This window comes from Salmo salar, chromosome 17, assembly GCF_965601325.2.
Source record: "Salmo salar chromosome 17, fSalSal1, whole genome shotgun sequence".
NCBI lineage: Eukaryota > Metazoa > Chordata > Actinopteri > Salmoniformes > Salmonidae > Salmo > Salmo salar.
In genome coordinates this window covers 21,189,716-21,196,663 of record NC_138307.1, presented here as the reverse complement: position 1 = coordinate 21,196,663, position 6,948 = coordinate 21,189,716, and positions in this window count along the sequence as shown.

Genomic DNA, 6,948 nt, shown 5'->3' with positions numbered 1-6,948 from the left:
AGAGGTATAAATAGAGGTAGGGTTAGAGGTATAAATAGAGGTAGGGCAGAGGTAGGGATAGAGGTAGGGGCAGAGGTATGTGTAGAGTTAGAGGTAGATATAAGGGTAGAGGTAGAGGTAGGGGTGGGGGTAGAGGTAGAGATAGGGGTTTAAGGTAGGGGTATAGTATTTGAGAGAAACACTATGTTCCATTCCATCAAAAGCAGTGTCTACTTCCTAATCAGTGACATAATCAAAATAATTTGAAGACACAGTCCTGTCTTAGTTTGATGATTGTAGCTAATACTTACAGTATACACATGAAGCAAGAACATGACTTGTGTCTTCAAATTCAACCTGATCAACGAAGGATGAAGAACTAGGCCGGAGGCTGGTGGTGGGTCTGGTAGGCATGAATAACTTGAACCCACTGTTCCAGACAGCTGAGAAAACGCAACAGTGGCCAGAATGGCCCCTGTGACCCCCACAGAGGACACATACCTCAGACCACCCAGAGGGACACACATGCGCGTGCACACACACACACACACACACACACACACACACACACACACACACACACACACACACACACACACACACACACACACACACACACACACACACACACACACACACACACAGAGACAACCACGCATGTTACTCAGAAAGCCTCCAGGATCGTTCACTGCTCTCCCTGGAAAATGTAAACTATTCCATTGCATCATGTCCACCATGCAGCAACTGTTAGTGATGACAGTAGACGTATACAGTCCCTCAGTATATATACACTACCAAACATTTTAGCACTACGGTATATGCCTTTTTAGGGGTGAGGAAGTTCCCTTTCTGTTAGACAGCACCTCACCTTCCCACCTCACAAACTTTTTGGGGCATACATCTACTTATTTTATAGACTTAAACCCACACTGGTAAACGTCTCCCAACTTGTTCTACCGTAAGCCTAAGTAATTATCCCTCTGCTTTCAAAACAAAACCTCATGCCTTGGAACACTGGTAATGTGTATACAGTAAACCTGGGTCAATTGTTCCCACAACGCTGACCCTTCACCGGGCACATGCACAGATAGAGGTCTAAGGGTGCCTGAGCACCTAACCTTTTCCCTCCTATGAGAGAAGTGCCCTTTCAGATTGGTGGCGGTTTTGAATTATTACATTTTAATTTAATTACATTTTCTCTCGTTATTTAAATGAATTGCCCATCAAACTAGGTGTTTTCTCCTTTTTGGATCTTGGAAAAATTCCCCTACCCTGCTTTTATGCCCCACATGAGCATGCGCACTGCGCTACCGGCAACGGTAGTGTAGAAGGGCTCCCTTTTGAGTTGCATGTGTGATCTCACGGTCAGGAACAGGGAAGATTTCAATTTGACTGTTTGTTAGGAGGCCTAAGAGGCAGATGTCAGCAGCAGAACAAACTCCAATCACAGGTAAAGACTAGTTAGATTGTTTCAACAGCATAGCTAGCTAGCTAACTAGCTGATTTACATAATATATTTTCATTATGATCAGCTGATAACCGACCCCTCTTTGCCCTCTCTTGAGCAGTAGGCTGTAGGTTTGCTTACAGTGGGATAAGTGAGATGATTTTGCAGAAGGTCAATGAGGCCTATGCTTAATAATATATGTTGAGCATTAGATAATTAGCTATGAATGTAAGAAATGTAAGTAAACTTGTGTGTGTGTAACTTTGAGCACCTGCCCCGCCAAAGGTCTGTGCACGGCCCTGCCCTTCACACTGTGTGGGATTGTGGAGATGGATTGGTGACATTCCTGATAGGCTTGGACAAGTTGTAGATTAGTTGTAGATTAGTTTTCTCAGTCATATTAGCTTTGGCTTTCATTGACTTCAATGAAAGAATCCTCAAAACATAGGCCACCCACTGAGGGAGACACACCTAAATAGCATAGTTGAGGCAGGTGTGTGAGCTGATCAAGGGATTGTTGATTCATTGAATCAGATCAGGTGTGTTAGTGCAGGGCAAGAACAAAAATGTGCACCCCTGTAGGTCCCTAAGGACCAGATCAAGAAACTCTTAATCTAAGTGAAATGGTGAAATAGCATGATCCCTTCCCCCTCTCCTCCTTAGCAGACACCACTACACCTGTCTCCAGCATCTGTCCCTGACAGTAATGTGCTGCTGTTTCATAATGTAGTATAATTAGTCACTAACCCTCCTCCACACCGCTTGGCCCAGCAGCGTGCCATTTGCACTAGCACCATGCCAGTGGCCATGTGGGCAGCGGGATTATCCCCAACTTCCTGGTGGAGAGCCAAAAGCATGATGGGAAACAGGAAATTGACAAGTGACCTGACAGGAGGACTGTCATCTGCTGGGGAGCTGAGTGAAGCCAAGATGACATAACAACATGGTTGCTAAAACATTTTGTTTTAGATTACATTTCATTTTGTTTTACGTGTCTACATGAAATATCTAGGTAAATACTTGGTACACAAGCGTACATTAATGCAATAATGTACCATTCCTCTCAGCGGTTAGTACTGTGTATTTAGCTAGATTGATATGTTCTGCTGCTTGACTGACTTTGGATGTATTACAAATGTGAACAAATGTGAACAATGTGAACAATTGATCTGAACAAATGTCTTTCTTTACACCGCATGTGAACATGTGTAACTGATGTGAAATGGCTAGTTAGTTAGCGTTGGTGCGCGCTAATAGCGTTTCAATCAGGTGACGTCACTCGCTCTGAGACCTGAAGTAGTTGTTCCCCTTGCTCTGCAAGGGACGGGGCTTTTGTGGCGCGATGGGTAACGATGCTTCGTGGGTGTCAGTTGTTGATGTGTGCAGAGGGTCCCTGGTTCAAGCCCAGGTTGGGGCGAGGAGAGGGACGGAAGCTATACTGTTACACATGGCCTTCATGCAGGACCTCTCCTGAAGGACAAAGACAGTCTCATATTTCACCCATTATAACAATTGTTCTGCTCTAAAGTCACCTTGTCCCTGCAGTAGCAGCAACACACTGCAGAGAAGGCCCTCAGCTACTCTCTATCTCTCTCCCCCCTCCTCTCTGCTACTTCCAGGGTTGGGCAGTAACTGATTACATGTAATCTGATTACTAAAACAACCTGTGTAATCAGGTTCATTACCAGAAAAAAATATTGCAATCAAATTACAGATACTTTTGAAAAAAAAATAGATGATTACTTCTTGGATTACTTTTCAATTAAGAAAGGATGATTGCGAAAATAAATACATTGACACCATTCTGTTTTCTCAATGACATTAAATTCAGCATTGAAAAAAGTTGGTTCAAGTTGGTTCCACCTGAGGGAGTCTGACCACTATGATGTCAGAGACCACTATGATGTCAGAGACCACTATGATGACACAACAAATTTGTTTGTTGGATCCTTTTTGTCTTCTTCTAATGCCTCTTAAGGGGAAAGTAATCCGATTACATTACATTACTGAGTTTGGGTAACCCAAAAGTTACGTTAATGATTACAATTTTGGACAGGTTGCGAGTAACTAACGGATTACAAGTAGAAAGTAACCTAGCCAACCCTGGCTACTTTCTCCTCTACCTCTATCTGTAATCACAGTCCCATTAGGTTCATGCTACCTGCATAGGTTTAAGTTCCTCCTGAGTGCCGACAGTAGTGGTTTAGTAAGGTGAGCCACCCAGTTTACAGGGATGGATGGATGACTGCATCTCCTCCATGCTGGTCAGTGACAGACCGTGTGGGCAAACCCGTCCTGCAGGTAGGTGTATGAGGACTCTTGCAGGAGTGAGAGTAGAGGACTGTGGCTGTGGTGGCCGACCGTGATGATCTCTAGATTATTGGCACGAGAACTATTCTACGTGCGTGAAAAGCAAATCAATCACCTGCACTGACTTACAGGGGCCCATTTCCTTGTAGCATGGTTCCTCCTCCTTCTGAATCCTCCTCCTGTGAGTGGAGGGCTGGGAGAAGAGGCCCCGCCCCCAGCAGATCACATGGGATAGGGGAACAGGAACAGGAAGAAAGTGAAGACTGCTGCAGTTACTGTGGACTGGAGTGTCCTTCCTGCATGCTAACCTTCAACTTCCCAGGCTCTCACTCCCACAACAAACATACAGCCTGCTCCTATTCCCATCATAGATGCACTGTTCCCTCATCAGATAATGCCCATAATGCAGCAGACAGAATATATGGAAAAAAATATTTGAAACTGAAATATACAGTATGTGAAATGTATTGTGATGCATACTGCTCCATGTATTTCATAGATGACTGCCCTGTCAGTCCTATTCTAAGTAACGTTGGGAGAGAGATACCCATGAAGCCCCACACGGCCCCACACAACCATGAAGGTCACACAGTCTTGTTACTGCAATTATAGTTGAGAGGAGCCTTCAGTGTGTGTCCTACTCCCACATGCTCCTCCACACACACACTCAGCCAGGAGGGAAAGAGCCCTTTGCCCAGCCCGGGAAGCTGTGTTATTAATAGCAACAATGCATTTGGAGCTCAGAGAAAGAGAGTGAGAGAGAGAGGTAGAAAGAGAGAGCGGTAGAAAGAGAGAGAGAGAGATAGTAGAGATAGAGAGACAGAGAATAGGGAGAGATCGTAGAGAGAGGAAGAGAGAGAGTCAGATTGCAGGGAGTTGTCCTATAAGTGCAGTGTTTCTAAATCGAGGTTTTGTCCTCCACAGACATCACTCGGAGTGACGGAAAAGTACCACGGTTGACCGACAGACCGAGCGCTGCTTCTCTCTGTCTGCACCCCTCAGGAGCACATTGGGATTGAGAGATCATCAATCTTCACTCTCATTTATCTTCCCTCTCAGAGCCCAGCGGACAGGGAGCTTTGTCTTTCTATGAAAGAAGCATTCCTTTACTTGTCACTACAATCACCTTCATCTTCCATATGCTGTAAATTGGATTGTACAACATGAGTAAGTTAGTCAACACCATTGTAAAGTGTCAACATGCATCTCAGTGCATCTTAGTGTGAATAGCATGTTCTGGCTTCAGTTTAGATCAACATCTGAGCATGTTTAATTAGGATGAAGCAGAATACGAACACTTATAGGAATGTGTGGTTTTAAAGTATAAAGAGAAACTCTAAAGGTCATTCCATTTTACTTGAAATGATTAGGTTCAGTTCATTTTACTGATTAAAGACTAGAGGTATGCACCGATATTAGCCTTTTCTCAGACTGTAGACTATCCCGTAATCACTTTAATAATGGTTACATATTTTGCATTACTCATCTCATATTTATATACTGTATTTTAGTCTATGCCGCTCAGACATTGCTCGTCCAAATATTTATATATTCTTAATCCCATTCCTTTACTTTAGAAGTATGTGTATTGTGTGTCTTGTTGTACAATTGTTAGCTATTACTGCACTCTTGGAGCTAGAAACACAAGCAATAACATCTGCTAAACATGTGTATATGTGACCAATACAATTTGATTTGAGTTCTAGTTTGATGTCACAGATATTGGAGGTGCCCCCCTACTGACAGACAGCCTCCATTGCAGGCTGAGCAAAGTCAAACAAGGCCACAGGACAGAATTATTGAAGTTTTACATGGCTAGTCATCTCTAGTGGACATTGAGCATCTGACCAAATTACACACGATTTGGGTTAACTAAGATTACATTGCTAAGTTATCTTCTAGCTACTTACTGCCACTCCAGTGCCCAATACCCACACACTAGGACTAATCAAAGGCCCTAATATGCTGGAGGCAGGGAACCTGTCCTTGACTGTCCTTCATCTCCAGACTCTGTGCTCCCTAGCTACCCAGACTCTATAGGGACTAGGCTAAGAAGAGAGAGAAATAAATGAACCCAGAGCTCAGAAAACTCATCTATCTTTGCGGCTTATGTTTGGATTACCCCGCACTAAGCGCGTCAGTGGTATCGGGCAGAACGAAACCTATGCCAATCAGTCGGTAACAAAAGATGCCAACATGAGAGAAAAATTTGCGTGTATGTGTGTGTACAGTGTCGTTTTCCCCCATGGTGAAAGCAGAGACACACCAACACCGTATTAGATAAACATGGTCTTTGCGGAGCTCGTAACCAGAGCCAGGTCACTTGAAACCCATCTCAATGGTGTCATTGTCCTGCTGAATGGTTTGATTACCAGGGCAACAGTCAGGGTTGTCATTATGGCTGACATAAGCTTTTCTTCCAAATCAAAACAACAATTTGCCTTTTTCTGGTTCCCTCGGGATATTCACTTATCTAATTTAGCAAAGGCTTTGGTGTAGTGTACAACTTCTATGCGCTTTGCCCCAGTTAGAAATAGTAATTCCCTTGTTCTGCAAGCTATATTTACCTTAATACAGTACAGATGTTGGATCTTAATTTGACCTATATTGGCACACAAAATAATCCTGCAGCAACAGGATTTAAACGTTTAATTGCTTGATCTTTGGTAAGGCTAATAACTGGTCAAAAGTAAGCAACATGAAAAGTGCCATACTGTTAATAGAACTGTGTGTTAGTGTGGGTTTTCAGTGAATTTATGTAAATCACAAAGCTGCAGAAAAATTCTCAGCAACAAAAGAGTGATGAAATTAACATCCTACACCTGAAGCACCACAGAGAGTCCTCTAAGCTCTGACAATGACAAAAGACCACCATGTGAAACAATGTCAGGTGAAAATTACAGTATTAAAACTGAATTAGCTTTAGGTCCAGGGTAACAATAAAATGTTTACTGTTGGGGGTACTTGAGGACTGGAGTTGGGAAACACCGGTCTAGTGCACTAGATCCTGAACACTGTTCCTGAACACTAGATCCTGAACACTGCTGACTGTCAACAGAGGATGTGAGAATGTGCACCGCCCTGCAGACAATGCTTACAGTACACACTAAACACGCACAAGATCACAACTGGGAAATAAGCGCCTAGCAACCACCACACCCATAACTCCTCATAATGTATTACTGTACCCAGTGTGTCTAGGAGTATACTTC